This window comes from Marmota flaviventris, chromosome 9, assembly GCF_047511675.1.
Source record: "Marmota flaviventris isolate mMarFla1 chromosome 9, mMarFla1.hap1, whole genome shotgun sequence".
Lineage (NCBI taxonomy): Eukaryota > Metazoa > Chordata > Mammalia > Rodentia > Sciuridae > Marmota > Marmota flaviventris.
Window position 1 is genome coordinate 120,666,810 of NC_092506.1, and position 20,733 is coordinate 120,687,542.

The window sequence follows — 20,733 nt, forward strand, 5'->3', positions numbered from 1 at the left end:
ATAAACCTAACCCTAAATCTAGCCCTAACTAAAACCCTAGACCTGACATTAGCCATAGCCAAAATACTATCTCTAACCCTAATACAAACCCTAAACCTCATCTTAGCCATAAACTTAGCCTTAATCATAACCCTAACCCTAACTCTTACCCTAACCCTAATACTAACCCTTGCCATAGCCCTAAACCTAGCCAAAACCAGATCCCTTACCCTAATCATAAGCCTAACTCTAACCCTCACCCTTTTCATCACAATTGCCCTATCCTTAGCCCTAGCTTTAACACTAGATAGAAACCTAACTTTAAATCTAAACCTAACTCGATGCCTAAGCCTAAAAATAGCCCAAACCCTGATGCTAATTCTAAAACTAGCTCTAACCCTAAACCTAACCCTAGCTCTAAGAATAACTCTCACTCTCACACTGGCCCTATCACTCATTTTAATCCTATCCCTTCCCATAAACCTAACCCTATCCCAAAATTCTAGTCCTAACCCTTGCCCTATCCTTAGCCCTAGCACTAAACTTAGATAAAAACCTAACTCTAACTTGAACCCTAAACCAAAGCCTAAGCCTAAATCTAAGACTAGCCCTACCCTAACACTAATCCTAAAAATTTCACTAATCTTAACCCTAGACTTAAAACCAAACCGAGCCAAAGCTCTAACCATAAGCCTTAACCTAAACCAACACCTAACCCTACACCTAGTGCTAACCTCAGCCCTAATTCAAGTTTTAAGCCAAACCCTAAAACTAACCCTGACCCTTACTCTGACCATAACACTAACCTGAGGTCTAAACATCACCCTAAACCTAAACCTAAACCTAACAGTAAACCTAGCCCTAAAACATTAAACATAGCCATAAGCATAACCCTAGTACTTACATTAGCCATAAACCTAACCCTAGCACTCACTTAACCTAAAACATAGTCCTAATCATAACCTTAACCCTAGACCAAAACTGATTTCTAACTCTATCCATTACCATAACCATAACACTAACCATAATGTTAATTCAAGCACTAACTTTAAACCTTAACCTATCCCACACCCTAACCCAGAACTTGACCCTAATAATACCCCTAGCTCTAAACCTGATGCTAACCCCAAACATAACCCTTACACTAGACGTACCCAGAATCCTTATCCTAAAACTATCTTCAACCATAATTCTGGTCCTGAAATTAGCACTAGCACTAATCCTAGCCCTAAAACTACCAAAAAATCCCTAGCCCTCATCCTAGCCCTTAAACTAGGCTTAGTCATAACCCTAACCCTAACAACAGCCCTAAACCTAATTATGACCCACACCCTACCTCTAAACCTAGTTAAAAGACATCCATTACCACAAACTTTACCCGAATGCAAAACCTAAACTCTAAACGCTAACTCTAAACTCTAACCATAACCCTAACTCTAGGCTTAAACTAAACACTAAACCTAGAACTAATCCTAGCCCTAATTTAGCACTATCTCTAACCCTAACCCTAACCCTAGCCCTAAGACTAACTCTCACCCTAGCCCTAGCCCTAGTTCTAACCCTATCCCTTACCATAACCCTAAACCTAGCTATAACCCTTGCCCTATCCTTAGTTCTAGCCCCGACCCTAGGTCTAACCCTAATTCCAAATATAACCCTAACACTAAGCCTAAGCCTAACACTAACACTGGCCCTAACCCTAACCATAGGACTAAAACAAAACTGAGTGTTAGCCCTAACTCTAAACCTTAACTTAAACCAAACACTAACACTTCTACTAGACCTAACCCTAGCCCTAGTTCGAGTCCTAACACAAACCTTAAAACCAACCCTGATGCTGACTCATATCATAACACTCACCCTAGCTCTACACACTGCCCTCACCTTAAACTGAACCCTAACAGTAACTCTAGCCCTAATTTGAGTTCTAACTCTAACCCTAAAACTAAGCCTGACCCTGACTCCTATTCTAACAGGAACCCTTGCTAAAAATATCACCCTAACCTTACACCTAACCCTAACACTAAACCTAACCCATACCCTAACACAAAAATTAACCCTAATGGTAACCCTAATTCTTACATTAGCCATTGCCCTAACCCTATCCCTAACCCTAACACAAAACCTAAGGCCCAATCTGCATCCTAAACCTAGTTTTAACCCTAACTCTAACGATAAACAAGCTCTAAACCAATCCCTTACTTAAGCCAAACCTTAAACCTAAGGGTAACCCTAGACCTATTCCAATCCTTAGGCTAACCAAAACACTAACCTTATTAATAGCCCTTACCCTTGCCCTCATTCTAGATCTAACCCTATCCAAAACCCTAACACTAACCCTGACCCTTCTACTGACCTTACCATTAATCTTAGGTCTAATCCTAACCATAACCCTAAACAAACACCTACTGTAATCCTTTCCCTAGACCTAATCCTGAACCTAACACTGAGCCTAGCCCTAACCATAGCTCAGGACCTAACCCTTACACTAAACATAATCTTAAACTAACTCTAGTTCTAACCCTCACCCTAACCCTAAATCAAGACCTAATTCTAACCATAACACTTGCCCTAAAATTAAGTCTAACTGTATCATTAACCTAAACATAATCCTTACCCTAATATTAACCCTAGGCCTAACCCTAAACATATCACTATCCCCAAATGTATCAATTAATCTAAACCTACCCTGAACCCTAGACCTAATACTATTATTACCCTAACCTTAACTCTAATGATAATTCGAGCCCTAACCCTAAACTCAAATCTAAACCTAACCCTAACACTGACACTGACCCTAATAATTCCCCTAGTTCTAATCCTCACTCTAATCCTATATCTAACACTTACACTAGACCTAGTCATAAAACTAACCACTAAACCATGCCTAAGCATAAACCTAGGCCTGATATAACCCCAGTCATGATACTAGCCCTAACCCTAACAAAAACCCTAGCCCTTATCCTAGCCCTAAACATAGCCTTAATTATAATCCTAACCATAAACCTAGGCCTAAGTCTAACACTACCCTTAGCCATAATCTTAGATCAAATTTAGCCCTATCCCTAACCTTAACCCTAACCCTAGCCCAAAGACTAACTCTATCACCTTAGTCCTAACGATAGTTCTAACCCTATACTTTATTGGAACCATAATCCTAGCACAAACCATAGGTATAACATTAGCTTTATTCATAACCCTAGCAGCAACCCTAGATCTAACCCTAACTCTAAATCTAACAAAAAACCTTAGCCTAAACCTAAACCTAACACTAGCCCTAACCCTAAGGATAATCCTAAAACTAGCTGTAACCCTAGCCCTAAAACAAAACCAAGCCATAGACCTAACCCTATCCCTTAATAAAAACTAAGCCCTAACCCTACATTAGCCATAACTCTATCCATAATTCGAGTTATAAGCCAAACCCTAAAACTAACCCTGACCCTGACTCTGACCTTAACACTAACCCAGTTCTAAACATCACCCTTACCCTATGCCAAAACATAACAATAGACCTAGCCCTCACCCTAATCCTAACCCTAAAATTCGCCCTAATCGCATCCCAGGTATTTACATTAGCCGTTACCCTAAAACTAGCCTTAATTTAACCCAAAACCTAGCCTTATTCCGAGCACTATCCCTAGATTTACCCCAACCCTAACCCTATCACTAATCATAACTATAACCCTAGTTTTAACCCTAGATTTAACCCTAACCCTAACTCTAAGCGTAACCCGATCATTAATCATAACAATAACCCTAGCTGTACCCCTCTCTCTAACCCTATCCATTACCCTAACCATAACCCTATCCCTAATGCTAAACCTGGGCCTAAACCTAACCGTATCACTAATCCTAACCCTATCCATTGCCCAAACCTAACCTGAAACCTAAACCTAACACTATTTTTACCCTAATCCTAACTCTAATGCTAATTCGAGCCCTAACATTAAACCTTAACCTATCCAAAACACTAATCATGACCCTGATCCTAAGAGTAACCTTAGCTCTAAACCTGGACCTAACCCTAGACCTAACCCTTACACTAGACGTAGCCATAAACCTAAACCTAAAACTATTTTTAACCATAACACTAGACCTGAAATTAGCTCTAGCCATAATCCTAGCACTAAACCTAGGCTTAATCCTAGCCTGAAACATAACCCGAGCCCTAACCCTAGTTCTATTCTTCATCCTACCCCTAAACCTACATATACTCTCATCCGATACACCAAAACTAACCATAACCCTAAACCTAACCCTAAACCTCACCCTAAACATAGGCCTAACACAAAGCCTAGTTCTAATACTAGCCTTTATTTAATCCTAACCTAACCCTAAACCTAGCCATAAAACTAACTCTAACTCTTGCCCTAGCCCTAGCCCTAGTTATATCCTTAACCTTAATCTTAAACCTAGATCTAAGCCAAAGTGCAAATCTAAACCTAACTCTAAATTTAACTGTAAAATAAGCCTAAACCAAACCTGAACACTACCCCTAACCATAATGCTAATCCTAAAATGTGCCCTAGCCCTAGCCCTAGCCATAAACCAAAACCAAGCCATAGCCCTAATCATAACCCTTAACCTAAATCAAACCCTAACCCTACAACTAACACTAAAACTAACTCTAAAACTAACCCTGACCCTGACACTGACCCTAAAAATAATCCTAGCTCTAAAAACCACCCTAAAATAAAATTAAACTTAACACTATATCAAGCCTTAACCTAACCCTGAAACTAGCCTTAATCATAATCCTAGTTCATACATTAGTCATTGTCCTAATCATAGCCCTAACCCTAACACAAATTCTACACCTAATCCAAGCCCTAACCTTAGCTTTAACCATAATACTAGTCCTAACCCTAACCCTAAAACGAGCCCTAACTCTAACTCTACCCTATTCCTTACACTAAGCCAAACCCTAACCCAAATGCTAACCCTAAATTTAATTCTAATCCTTAGCCTAACTTAAACTCTAACCATAATACTAGTTTTAACCCTAGCCCTCATTCAACCTCTAAACCTATCCTGACCCTCATCTGATCCTAACAGTAACCCTAAGTCAAAACCTGACCCTAAACCTAAACCAAACCCTAACACTAGCCCTACTGGTAAACCTATACCTATACGTAAGCCTAACACTAGACCTAAAAACAAAGTTAATCCTAAATATAGCTATAACTCTAGCCCTAGACCTAAACAAAACCTGGCACTAGCACTAACAATAACCCTTAACCTAAACTGAACACTTACCCTACACCTAGACCTAAACCTAGTCCTAATTCTGGCTCTAACGCTAACCCTAACCCTCTCCCAAAAAACTGACCCTAATTCTAACACTGAACCCAGCTTTAAACATGAAACTAACTCACAACCCAGACCTAACATTAAACCTAGACATAACCCTAACACTAAAACTAGCCCTAAACATAACCCTAGCTCTTACATTAACTATAGTCCTAACCCTACCCCTAAACATAACATAAAACCTAGCCCTAAACCTAGGCCTAAACTTAGCTCTAAGAATAACCCTTAGCCTCACCCTAGCCCTAAACCTAGCCCTAACCTAAGCCTCGCCTTAGACCTAACCCTAGCTCAAAGCCTAACCTTTACACTAAACATAACCCTAGCTCTATCCTAAACCCTATCCCTAACCCTATCCCTAATCCTAACATTAAACCTAGTCTGAACTTTAGCTCTAAACATATACATTACCCTAACCCTAACCCTAATTAAAACCCCATCTCTAACACTAAACCTAATTCTAATTATAAATGTAAACCTCCACCTAAACCTAAACCTAATCCTCACTCTAGCCCTAATCCTAGCTCAAACACTAACCCTTACCCTAACTTAACTATAACCCTAACCCTAAACTTAACACTTACCCTAACCCTTAAACTTACCCTAAATCACACCCTAATTCTATTCCTAAACCTAGCCCTAATCCTAGAGTTAATCCAAACCATAACCTAGCCCTATCCCTAGCTCTACACCTCTCCATTACACTAAACATAACCCTAACCCTAATGGTAACTATAACCCGATTGCTAAACCTAAATCATCCATTACTTTAAACCTGAACTGAAACCTAGACTAAACTTTATCCATTACCCTAATCCTAAACCTAACCCTAATGCTAATTCGAGCCTTAACCCTAAACCTTTAGCTAAACCAAATGCTTACTCTGACCCTATTCCTGACCCTAATAATAACCCTAGCCCTAAAGATGACCTTTAACCTAAACCTAACTCTTACAAAAGACCTAACCAAAACCTAACCCTAAAACTATTTTTAACATTAACCCTAGACCTGATATCAGCCCTAGACCTGGTCCTAGCCATAACCCTAACAGAAACTCTAACATTTAACCTAGCCATAAACCTAGACTTAATCCTAAACCGAAACATAACCCTAGGCCCAATCCTAATTCTAAAGGTCACCCTATACCTAAAGCTAGCTATAACCCCACCCATTTCCCTAAATTTTACCTTAACACCAATGCTAACCCTACCTCTAGCCCAAACCCTTAGTCTAACCCTAACACTAACCCTAGCCTTAATACTAGCCCTAATGTCGCCCTAACCACAACACTAACCCTAGCCCTAATCCTAAGCCCTAATTTAGCTCTAACACTAAACCTAAATCTAGCCCTAATCCTAGCCCTAAATCTAACACTAAACCTAGTCCTAATTCTAGCCCCAATTAAGCCCTAACCCTAGCTCTAATCCTAGCTCCAATTTAGCCTTAACCCTAAACCTAACCTAAGACTACTTCTATGACTAACTCTAATTCTCACCCTAGCCAAATCCCTAGTTCTAACAGAATTCAATACATAATCCTAACCCTCACCCTAACCCTAGCCCTAGCCCTACCCTAACACTAGATCTAACACTAACTCTAAAAGTAACCCTCACCCTAAGCCAAAACCTCAACCTAACACTAGCCCTAACCTGATACTAATCTATAATCTAGACGTAACTGTAGCCCTAGCCCTAAAACAAAACCAATGTATATCCCTAAACGTTAACTTAAACCAAACCCTAACCGTACAACTACTACTAACTTTAACCATAATTCGAGTTCTAATCCTAACCCAAAAACTAACCCTGAATCTGACACTAACCCTAACAATAACTCTTGCTCTAAACATCACACTAACCCTAAACTTAACCATAACACTAGACCAAGCCCTAACCCTAACCCTAAAACTAGCACTAATTGCAACACTAGTTCATACATTACCATAGTCCTAATCCTAGCCCTAACCAAATCCAAAATCAAGCCCTAATCCGAGCATTAACTCTAGCTTTAAACCTAACCCTAAACCTAAAGCTAACCCAGAACATAGTCCTAAACTTTACCCTAAACTTAGCCAGAATTCTAACCATAACCATAGCCCTATCACTAGCTCTAAAACTATCCATTTCCCTAATCATAACCATAACTCTTATGGTAACCCTAGGCCTAACCCTAAACTTATCCCTATCCATAACCTATTTCATTAAACTAAACCTAAACTGAACCCTAAACCTAACCGTATCATTACCTTAACTCTAAACCTAATGCTAATTCAAGCCTTAAACCTAAACCTTAACCCAACCCAAACCCTAACTGTGCCCCTTCCCAAGATAATATACCTAGCTCAAACCCTGAACCTACCACTAAACCTAATCCTTATACTAGATCTAGCCATAAAAATAACCCTAAAACTATCGCTAGACATAATCCTAGACATGACATTTGCCCTATCCATAATTCTGGCCCTAAACTTAACGCAAAACAAACCCATAACCCTAACACTTACCCTAGCTCTAATCCTATCCATAAACTTAGTCCTAAATTTAGCCTAACCCTATCAATTACCCTAAACACAACCCTAATTATAATGTAACCCTAGGCCTAAATATAACCTTATCCCTAACTGTAACCCTATCCATTATGCTAAATCTAACCTAAACCCTAAACAAACCCTATCATTACCCTAAACCAAACGCTAACGCCAATTCGAGCCCTAATCCTAAACCCTAAACTAAACCAAACCCTAAACCTGAAGCTGACCCTATTAATACACCTAGTTCTAAAGTTGACCCCTACCTGAAACCTAACACACTAAACATAGCTATAAACCTAACCTTAATCTTTAGCCTAACCAAAACCATCACTCTATTACTAGTCCTAACCCTAGCCCTCATTCTAGGTCTAACCATAACCCAAACCCTAAACCTAACCCTGACACTTATTCTGACCCTAACAATAATTGTATGTCTAAACCTGAACCTAACGATAAACCAAACCCTAACACTACCACTAGTAATAAACCTATACCTAAACCTAAACCTAACACTAGCCCTAGACCTAAACCTAATCCTGACTCTAGCCATATCTCTAGCCCTAGACCTAAACAAAAACCTAGCCCTAGCCCTAACCCTAATGATAAATCTTAAACTAACACAAAATCTAATCCTACCCCTAAACCTAACTCTAGTGATAATTCTGGGATTAATTCTAACCCTAACTATAACCCAAACACTGACGCTGACCCTAACATTAACCCTAGCTCTAAAAATCACAAAAATGGTAACCCTAAACTTAATACTTGATCTAGCCGTAACACATACCCAAAAAATAGCCCTAATCATAACCCTGGGTTATACATTAGTGGTAGGCCTAACACTAGCCCCAACCTAAACCAAAACCTGGCCCTAAGCCAAGCGCTAACCCTAGTTTTAACCCTAACCCTAAAACTAGCCCTAATCCACACCCTAACCCTAGATCTAACCCTAGCTTTTACCATATCCATTACCTTAAGCTAAACACTAAACCTAATGCTAACACTAGTCCTAACCCTAATCCAGAGCCTAACCCAAACTCTAACCCTATTACTAGGCCTAACCCTAACCTTCATTCCAGCTCTAACACTAACCAAAACCAAAACCCTATCCCTGACACTTATTCTGACCCTAATACTAAGAGCAGGTATAAACCTAACCCTAACCTGAAACCAAAACCTAACATTAGCCCTACCAGTAATAATATACTTAAACCTAAACATAACACTATCCCTAGACTTAAACCTAATCCTAAATCTAGCCATATCTCTAGCCCTAGACCTGAATGAAAACCTACCCTAGCCCTAACAATAACCCTTAACCTAACCTAAACACTAACCCTACCCCTAGAACTACCACGAGTCCTAATTATGGCACTAATCCCAACAGTAACTCTAACCTGAACACTGGCCCTGACCCTAACATAATCCTAGCTCCAAAGCTCACTCTAAAACAAACCTAATCCTAACACTAAACCTAGCCATAACCCTAATAATAACCGTAGCTCTTACATTAGCTATGGCACTAACCCTAGGCCTAAACTAACACAAAACCTAGCCCTAATTTTAGGCTTGAACATAGCCCTAAGTGTAACCCTAAACCGAACCCTAGCCCTAACCCTAATCCTAAGCCTCGTTTTAGACCTAACCCTAGCTCAAAGCCTAACTTTTACCCTTAACATAAGCCTAGCCATATCCCAAACCCAAACCTAACACTAGCTCTAATCTTAACATTAACAATAGCCCTAACTATAGTTCTAATTAAATCAACTACCCTAACCCTAACCCTAATCATAACCATAATACTAGCCCGAAACCTACCTCTAATTCTATCCACTGTGCTAACCACAATCCTAACCCTAATGCTAATCCTAGGCTTAACACTAACCCTATCACAATCCCTAAACCTATCCATTGCCCTAAAACTAACCTGAACCCTAATCCTAAACCTATTCATTACCCTAATCCTAACACTAACCCTAATGCTAATTCAAGCCCTAAACCTAAACATTAACCTAAACCAAACCTTAAGCCAAATACTGACCCTAATAATACACATAGCTTTAAACTTGACCCTTACCCTAAATCTAACCCTTACACTAGACCTAACCATAAACATAAACCGAAACCTATCTCTAATGTAACCCTAAACCTGACAATAGCCCTAGCTCTAATCCTAGCCCTAACGCAAACAAAAACACTAGCTCTTATCATAGAATAAAACTTAGCCTTAATCATAAACCTAACCCTAATTCTAACCTTTCCCTAGCCCTAAAACTAGTTATAACACCAGTGCTTACCCTAAACCTAACCCAAACCCTAAGCCTAACACTAAACCTAGCCCTAACTTTAACCCTAGGACTATCCCCAACACTAAATCTAACACTAATCCTAAACCTAAACCTAATCCTTGCTTTAAGACTATAACTCTCTCCCAAGCCCTTGCCCTAATTCTAACTCTATAACTTACCATAATCTTATTCCTAGCCATAGCCTACATTAACCCTAGCTTTAACTTTACATTTTGCCCTAACTGTAGATCTAAACCTAACTCTAAATCTAACACTAATTCTAAAACTAAACCTAACCCTAACACTAGCCCTAACCCTAAGGCTAATCCTAAAATTAGCTCTAAACATAGGCTTAGATCTAAAACAAAATTGGGCCATAACAATAACCCTAAACTTTTACCTAAACCAAACCCACACCTTATATCTAGCCCTAAGCCTAGCCCTAATTTGAGTCCTAATCTTATCCCTAAATCTATCCCTAAACCTGTCTCTGACCTTAACACTAACCCTACCTCTAAACATCACCCTAAACCTAAACCTTAACCTAACACTAGACCTGGTACTAACCCTAATTCTAAAACTAGTTCTAATTGTAAACCTAGATCATATATTAGCCATAACCTTAAACCTAATGATAACCCAAACCTAGCCGAAATCTGATACCTAACCCTCGCTTTCACCCTAACCCTATCCCTAACACTATCCCTAACTCTAACCCGCACCCTAGATCTAACCCCTAGCTCTAACCTTATACTTTACCCTAGCCAAACCCCAACCCTAATGCTAACCCTAGTCCTAAAATTAGTCCTTAGTCTAATCCCAAACCTAACCCTATTACTAGTCCTAACCCTAGCCCTCATTCTTGTTATAATAATAACCCAAATTCTAACCTAATCCCTGACCCTTATTCTGACCCTGAAGCTAAACCAAACCCTAACACTAGCCCTAACCATAACACTATATCTAAATGTAACCCTAAAACTAGGCCTAGATTAAACCTAATCCTAAATCTAGACATACCTTTAGCTAAGACCTAAACAAAAACCTAGGCCTAGCTCTAATGATAACCCTTACCCTAAAACAATCCCTAACCTTACCTCTAGACCTAACCAATCGTAATTCTGGCTCTAGCCCTAACCCTAAACCTAATCCAAACACATACCCTGATACTAACATTAAACCTAGCTATAAAACTGACCCTAACTGAAACCTAAACCTAATACTAGAACTAGCCATAACTGTAAACATAACACTTACAATACCATAGCACTAAAACTAGCTCTAAACCTAACACAAAACCTAGCCCTAATCCTAGGCTTAAATCAAATCAAAGTGTAACCCTAACCCTAACCTAACCTTATTCCTTACCCCGTAAGCCTAACATTAGTGCTAAGCCTAACCCTCGCCTTAGACATAACCCTAGATAAAACCCAAAATCGAACCCTAAGCATAACCCTAGACCTATCCCTGAACCTAATCCTAATCCTAGCCCTAATTATAATGTTAACACTAGCCCTAATACTATCTCTAAATTTATCCAATACCCTAAATAGTACCTTAACCCTAATGATCACATAGCTCTAATCCTAATTGTAAACCTAATCCTAGACCTAACCCTAAACCTAACCCTCATCGTAGTCTTAACCCTAGATAAAACCCTAACCCTTGCTCTAACACTAACCCTAGCCCAAACTTTAACACTAAACCTAAACCTAAAACTACCCCTAATCCTAACCTGACATCTAACCCTATCCATTACCCTAACTCAAATGATATTTTAGTCCTAACCTTAACACTAACCCTAAACCTAAAACTACCCTGAAACCTAACCCAACATCTAACCCTATCCATTAACCTAACTCTAAAGATAACTTTTGCCCTAACTCTAAAACTATCCCTAACCTTAACAGTAAATCTAACCCTAGACATAATCGTAAACCTAACACTCACCCTAGCACTATCCCTAGCTCAAAACCTAACCTGTACCCTAAACCTAACCCAAACCCTAACCCTAGGCCTAGCCCTACCCCTAACTCTAGCCCTAATCCTATCCAAAACCATAGCCCTAACCCTTGATCTAATTCTGTTCATTACTCTAAAAATAACCCTAACCCAAATGCTAACCCTAGGCCTCACCCTAACCCTATCACTCACCCTAACCCTACCAATTACCCTAATCTTATCCTGAATCCTAAACCTAAACCTATTCATAAACCTAACCCTAATTCTAACCCTAATGCTAATTTGAGCCCTAACCCTAATAATTAACCTAACACAAACCCGAAACCTGACTTTTACCCTAAAAATACACCTTACTCTTTTCCTGGGCTTTACCCTAAACCTAACATTAGACCTAGCCATGAACCTAACCCTATAGTTATTCCTAGCCGTAAGCCTAAACCTGACATTATCAATATCCGTAAAACTTGCCCTAACCATATCACAAACCTTTCCCTTCATCCTAACCCCAAATCTAGCCTTAATTCGAACACAAACCAAACCCTAGACCTTAACCTAACTTTAATCATCGTCTTGCCCCTAAACCTAGCTAAAATCCCTTTCCTTCCCCTAAACCTAACCCTAAACTTAATCTTAAACATAGCCCTAACTGTAGGCATAACCCTAACACCAATCCTAGACATATTCCTAGCCCTAATTTAGCCCTAAACTTAACACTAATCCTAGCCTTAAGACTAACTCTAACTATCACCCTAGCTCTATTCCTACTTCTAACCCGATCACTTACCATAACCCAAACACTAGACCTAACCTTAGCCCTAACCCTAACCATAGCCCTAACCCTAAAATTAACCATAACCCTATATGTACCACTAAGCCCAAAGTCACCCTATCACTAGCAATAACACTAAGATTAATTGTAAAAGTACTTTTAACTTTATCCTTAGCCCTAAAACATAATAAGCCATAGAACTAACCCTAACCCTTAACCTAAACCAAAACCTAACCCTACATCTAGCTCTAAGCCTACCCCTAATTCGAGTCCTATCCTCAACCATAAAACTAACCCTGACCCTGACTCTGAATTTAACACTAACCCTAGCTCAAAACATCACACTGAACTTAAACCTAACCATAAAACTAGACTTAGCCCTAACTATAACCCTAAAATTAGCCGTAATCATAACTCTAGTTCTATCATTAGCTATATCCCTAATACTAGCATAAATGTTACACAAATTTAGCTCTAATGTGAGCCCCAACCCTAGCTTTAACCCTAACTCTAAACCTAAACCAAGTCCTAACCCTTACCCTAAACCTAACCCTAATATTAATCCTTGCACTATCCCTAAACCTAACACTAACCCCAACACTAACTCTAACCATAAGCCTAGCCTTAACCCTAGCTCTAACCTTATCCATTACCCTAACCCTAAACGTAATCCTAACCCTAATGCTAATCCTTGGCCTAACCCTAACACATTTGGTAAACCTAACCCTATCAATTACCCTAAACATAACCCTAATTATAATGCTAATCCTAGGCCTAAATCTAACCTTTTCCCTAACTGTAACCCTATCCATTATGCTAAATCTAACCTGAACCCTAAACCAAACTCTATCATTACCCTAAAACAAACCCTAATGCTAATTTGAGCCCTAACCCTAAACCCAAACTTAAACAAAACCCTAAATCTGACCCTGACCCTAATGATACCCCTAGCTCTAAATTTGACCCCTACCCAAAACCTAACACTTACTCTAAACAGAGCCATAAACCTAACCCTAAAAGTATCTCTAACTGTAACCCTAGAGCTGACATTCACCCTAACACTAATCCTAGCCCTAAACCTAACTCAAACCCTAGCGCTCCTCCTAACCCAAAATCTAGCCTTAATTCTAACACAAACCTAACCTTAGACCTAAACCTAATTCTAATCATCACCCCAGGCCTAAACCTAGACGTAACACTAACCGTAAATCTGGCCCTAATTGTAACCCTAGTTCTCATATTAGCCATAGCCCTAAAGCTAACACAAAACCTAGCCTAGACCTAATCCAAGCTCTAACCCTAGCTTTAACATTAATCCTAAAATTAACCTTAGCCATAACCCTAACCCTAACCTTAGCACTAACACTAGTGCTAAACCTATCCCTTACCCTAAGCCAAACTATAACCCTAAAGCTACCCTTGTCCTATACTTAATTCTTAGCCGAACCCAAAACCTAACTCTATTACTAGTCCTAACCCTAGTTCTCAATATAGCTCTATCACTATCTCAAACCCTAACACTAACCCTCCCTTATTCTGACCGTAACACTAACCATAGGTCTAAACCTGACCCTAAACCTAAACTGAACACTAACATTGGCACTAACTGTATCCTTAAAACTAAACCTTACACTAAAACTAGACCTAGACCTACACTTAATCTATTATCTATTGATAACTCTAGGCCTAGCCCTAAACAAAAACTTCGTCCTAGCCCTCATTTAAACCTTAACCTAACCTAAACACTAACACTACCCCTAGACCAAACCCTAGTCCTAATGCTGGCCCTAAAAATCAACCTAACCCTAAACCGAACACTGACCCTTACCCTAACACAAACCCTAGCTCTAAACCTTATCCTAACAAAACACATAACCCTAACACTAGACGCAACCATATCACTAACCCTGAGACTAGTCATCACCAAAGGCCTAAACCTACCTCTAACTCTATATATTACCCTAACCCTAACCCTAACCCTAATGATAACCCTAGTCCTAACCCTCACACTGACTCTAACCCTAATCCTCATCCTAGTCCAAACACTAGCTAATCCCTAACACTTAAACTTAACCTAGCCCTAACACTAACCCATGGCCTAAACCTAAACCTAACCTAAACACTAGCTCTAATACTAACTTTAACCCTATCCCTAGCCCCTAGGTCTAAGCCTATATATTACCCTAACTCTAAACCTAAACATAATGATAGCCCTAGCCCTAAATCTACCCATTACCCTAAACCTAACACTAAACCTATCCCTAACCATAACCTTAAGCCTAAACTTAACCCTAACCCTAACCTCTAACATGACATCAAACCCTATCCAATACCCTAAACCTAATGATAAACCTAGCCCTAATCTTAACACTAACCTTGAACCTAACCCTAAATATAACCTAGACCAAACCCTAAACCAAACACTTGCCCTAGTTCTTTCCATAGCTCAAACTCTAAACCATACCCTAAACCTAAACCTAACCCTAACCCTAGGCCTAAACCTAACTCTAGGCCTAATAATAATCATAACCATAGCCATAACCCTATCCCTTACCCTAAGCACAACCATAACCCTAAGGCTAACCCTAGGCCTAACCCTATCCCGTTTGCTAACTCTAACCCTATCAATTACCCTACACCTAACATGAACCCTAAACCCCAAACCTATCATTACCTTAACCAAACCCTAATCCTAATTCAAGTCAAAACCTAAACCCTAACATAAACCAAACCTGAAACATAATTCTAACCCTAATAATAACTGTCGCCCTAAACCTGACCTTTACCCTAAACAGAACCCTTACTCTAGACCTAGCCATAAATCTAACCCTCAATCTATGACTAATGTAAGCCTATACCTGACACTAGCCCTACGCCTAATTCTGCCATAACCCTAAAACAAACCCTAGCCCTCATCCTAGCCCTAAACCTAGCCTTATAACTAAATCAATCCATAACCCTAGTCCTAACTGAAATTCTAACATTTGACCTAGCCCTAAAACTAGCATTAACCCCATCCCTTCTGCTAATCCTAACTCTATCCCTAAACCTAAACCTAAGCCTAAACTAGGACTAACACTAATACAAACACTAGACCTTATCCTAGCCCAAATATAGCCCTAAACCTAACCTAAACCTAGCCCTAAGATTAACTCTGACTCTCGCCTAAGCACTATTTCTAGTTCTAACCCTATCCCTTATCATAATCCTATCACTTGCCTTTGCATTACCCCTAACCCTAGCTCTAGCCCTAATCCTATATCAAACCCTAACTCTAAAATCTAACCCTAACCCTAAGTTAAACCTCTCACTTACACAAGCCATAACACTAATCCTATTCTTAAAACTAGCTGTAACCTAGCCCTAATGCTAAAAAACAACCTAGCCATAGCCCTAACCCTAACATTTAACATAAACCAAACCCTAAGCCTACACCTAGCCATAAACCTAGCTCTAATTCGAGTCCTATCCCTAACCCTAAAACAAAACTTGACCCTGACTCTGATCCTAAAACTAACCCTAGCTCTAAACATCACTCAAAACCTAAACCTAAACCTAACCCTAAACCTAGCCCTAGCCCTAACCCTAAAACTAGTTCTAATCATAACCCTAGTTCTTACATTGGCTGTAGCCCTAAACCTAGCCCTAACCTAACCCAAAACCTATCCCTAATCGAAGCCCTAACACTAACTTTAACCCTAACCATAACCGTAATTTGAGCCCTAAACCTTACCCTAAACCTAACCCTAACCATGACATAAACCAAAACCTAACCCTAACCTTAGCATTTATCCTAACCATGACCCTAGCCCTAACCCCAGCTATAACCCATTCCATTACCCTAATCCTAATCCTAACCCTAATGCTAAACCTAGGATAACCCTAAACCTATTCTTAACCCTAAACCTATACATTACTCTGAACCTAACCTTAACTCTAAACAAAAACATATCCATAAACCTAATCTTAACCCTAATAATATTAACCCTAAAATTATCTCTAACCATAACCCTAGACCTGACATTAGTCCTAGCCCTAATAAAGCCCTAACCCTAAAACAAAATCTAGACCTAATCCTATTCTGATTTTAGTCTTAATTCTGAACCTAACCTTAACCATAATCCTAACCCTAATTTTAACCCTCACCCAAGTTCTAAAGATATCTATAACATCATACCTAACCATAACGATAACCATAACCCTAGCCACAAACCTAGGCTCTGCCTTAATACTAAACCTAGCTCTAATCCTAGCCCTAATTAAGCCCTAACACTAACTCTAACTCTCGCCCTAGACCTATGCCTAGTTCTAACCCTATCACTTATGATAACTCAAACCCTAGACCTAAACCTAGCCCTATAATTTGCTGTAGCCCTTAACCTAGATCTAACCCAAACTCTAAATCTAAACCTAACCCTAAGCCAAATGACACCTTAACACTAGCTCTAACCCTAATGCTAATTTGAAACTATATCTAAACCTAGACCTAGCCCTCAAGCCAAACCAAGCCATAGCACGGACCCTAATCTTTAAACTAAACCAAAACCTAACCCTACACCTAGCCCTAATTCGAGTCCTAATTCTAACCCTAGAACTAATACTAACCCTGACTCTGACCTTAACACTAACCCTAGCTCTACACATCAGCCTATCCCTAAACCTAATCCTAACACTAGACCTCAACCTAAATCTAACCCTAAAACTAGCCCTAATCATAATGTCAGTTTTTAAATTAGCCATAGCTGTAAACCTAACAAAAAACCTAGCCCTAATTCAAGGCCTAACCCTAGCTTTAACCCTAACCCTAACCCTGGACCTAACCTTAACCCTATCCCTAGTCCTAATTCTAGCTCTAACCCTATTTCTTACACTTAGACAAACCCTCACCCTATTGCTACAGTAGACCTAACCCTAATTCTATGCCTACCCCAAACCTTAAGTCCACTCCTAGTACTAACCTTAACCCTCATTCTAGCTCTAAACTAACCCCAAACCCTAACCCTAAACCTGACCCTTATTCTGACCATAACATAAAACCTAGGGCTCAACCTGACCCTAACCCTAAAAGAAACCCTAATCTTATACCTAAACTTAAGCCTCCCACTAACTCTAGACCTAAACCTAATTCTAAATCTAGCCTGAAATATAGCTCTAGACCTAAACAAAATCCTAGCCCTTGCCCTAAATAAACCTTTACCTAACCCAAACACTAACTCTACCCCTAAACCTAAACCTAGTCCTAATTCTGGCTTTAACCCTAACTTTAACTATAACCCAAACACCGACCCTGGTTTTCACACTAAACCTACCTCTAAACCTGAAACTAACCAAAACCTAAACCTAATTCTAGACCCAGCCATAACCCTAACCCTAAAACTAGCCCTAATCATAAGCGTATATCTTACATTACCCATAGCCCTAACCTTAGGCCTAAACCTAACTCTAAACACAGAGGTAATTTTACACTTAAACCTAGCCCTAAGAATAATCCTAACCCTAATACTAGCCCTATACCTAACCCTAGCCTTCACCTTAGTCCTAAGATAGCTAAAAGCCTAACCCTTACCCTAAAAATAAGCCTAGACCTATATCTAACTCTCACACTAACCATAGCCCAAATCCTAAACTTAACCTATCCCTAAACCTAGCTCTTAACATACCCATTACTCTAACCCTAAACCTAAACTTATTGATAATCCTAGCCCGAAATCTAATGTTATCCCTAACCCTAACTAGATAACTAACCATAGACATAAACCTAAAATTAAAATCATCACAGCCCTAACTCTAGATCAAACCATAAACCTAAACATAACAATAGCTCTAATCCTAACCCTATCACTAATTGTAACTCTAAAAAATCTAAACCTAACCTAACCCTATCCGTTACCTTAACCCTAACTCTAATGTTAATGATAACCCTAGCCCTAACTCTAAACCTAAACCTAAACCTACCATAATCCTATCCCTTGACCTATCCCTAAACCTAGCCCTAAACCTAGCTCAAAACCTAAACTTTATGCTAAACATAACCCTAAACCTAACCCTCACCCTAGTTCAAACACTAACTCTAACCCTAACTCAAGGCATATTCCTAACCATAACTCTAGTTCTAATGTAAGCTCTAAACCTATCAATTACCCTAAACATAACCCTTACCCTAATGCTAACCCTAAGCCTAACCGTAGCCCTATCACTAACACTGACCATATCTATTACCCTAAACCAAACCTGAACCTTAAAACAAACCCTTACTATATCCATAACCCTAACCCTAATTCTAATTTGAGCCATGTACCTAAATCCTTACCTAAGCCAAATCCTAATCCTAATAATTCCCTGAGCTCTAAACCTGACCCTTACCCTAAACCTAAACCTTACACTAGATATAGCCATAAGACTTACCCTAAAACTATCTTTAACCATAACCCGAGACCTGATATTAGTCCTAGCACTAATCCTAGCCCTGAATCTAATACAAACACTGGCCCTCATTCTAGCCCTAAACCTGGCCTTAATCATAACCCTAACCCCAGCCCTAGCCCTAACCCTAACTCTATCCCTTACCCTATGTCTAAACCTAGCTATAATGCCATTCTTTATCCTAAACTTAAACCTAACCCTATCCCTATCACTAGGCCTAAACTGTACACTAACCCTAGTCCTAATCCTAGCCCTAATTCAACCCTATCCCAAACCCTAACTCTAATTTTAGCCCTATCACTAACTCTAACTCTCACACTAGCCTTATTCCTAGTTCTAAACCTATCCCTTACCATAACTGTAACCCTCGCCCTAACCCTTGCCCTATCCTTAATCCTAGCTTAATCCTAGATCTAACATAATTATAAATGTAACCCTAACTATAAGTCTAAGCCTAACACTAACACTAGCCCTAACCCTAATACTAATTGTAAAACTAGCCTTAACTCTAACCCTAGGACTAAAACAAAAGAGCAATAGACCTAACACTAAACCTTAACTTAAACCAAACCCTAACCTACTACAAAAACTAATCCTAGCCCTAATCGAGTACTAACCCTAACCTTAAAACTTACCCTGACTCTGACTCATATCCAATCACTCACCCTAGCTCTAACATGACACTAACCTTAAACCGAACCCTAACATTAAACCTAGCAGTAATTCGAGTCCTAACTCAAACCCTAAAGCTAACCCTGACCCTGACTCATATCCTAGAAATAACTCTAGCTCTAAATATCACCCTTTCCGTAAATCTACCACTAACAATAGAAATACCCCTAACCCTAACTATAAAGCTAACCCTACTTGTAACCCTGGTTCTTACGTTACCTGTTGCCCTAACATTAGCCCCAACACTAACACAAAAAAGAACCCTAATCCGAGCCCTACACCTAGTTTTAACCCTAACCCTACCCCTAACCCTACCCCTAACACTTGATCAAACACTATCCCTACAATAAGCAAAACCCTAACCCTAAAGGTAACCCTAGACCTAAACCTAATCCTAAATCTAGACTTAACTCTATCTCTAGACCTAAACAAAAACCTAGCCTTAGCCCTAACAATAACCCTTAACTTAACTTAATGCAAAGACTAACCCTACCCCTAGACATAAACCTAGCCCCAATTCTGGCTTTCACCTTAGCTCTAACTCTAACCTGAACACTGACCCTGCCTTTAACACTAAATTTATCTCTAAAACCGATCCTAACGAAAATCCTAAACCTAACACTAGACATAACCATAACCATAACCCTACAACTAGCCCTAATTATAATCCTAGCTCTTACATTAACCATAGCCCTAACTCTATGCCTTAACCTAACACAAAACCTAGAGTAAATTCTAGGCCTAAATCTAGCCCTAATTATAACCCCAACCCTAATCCTAGCCCTAACCCTAACCCTAAA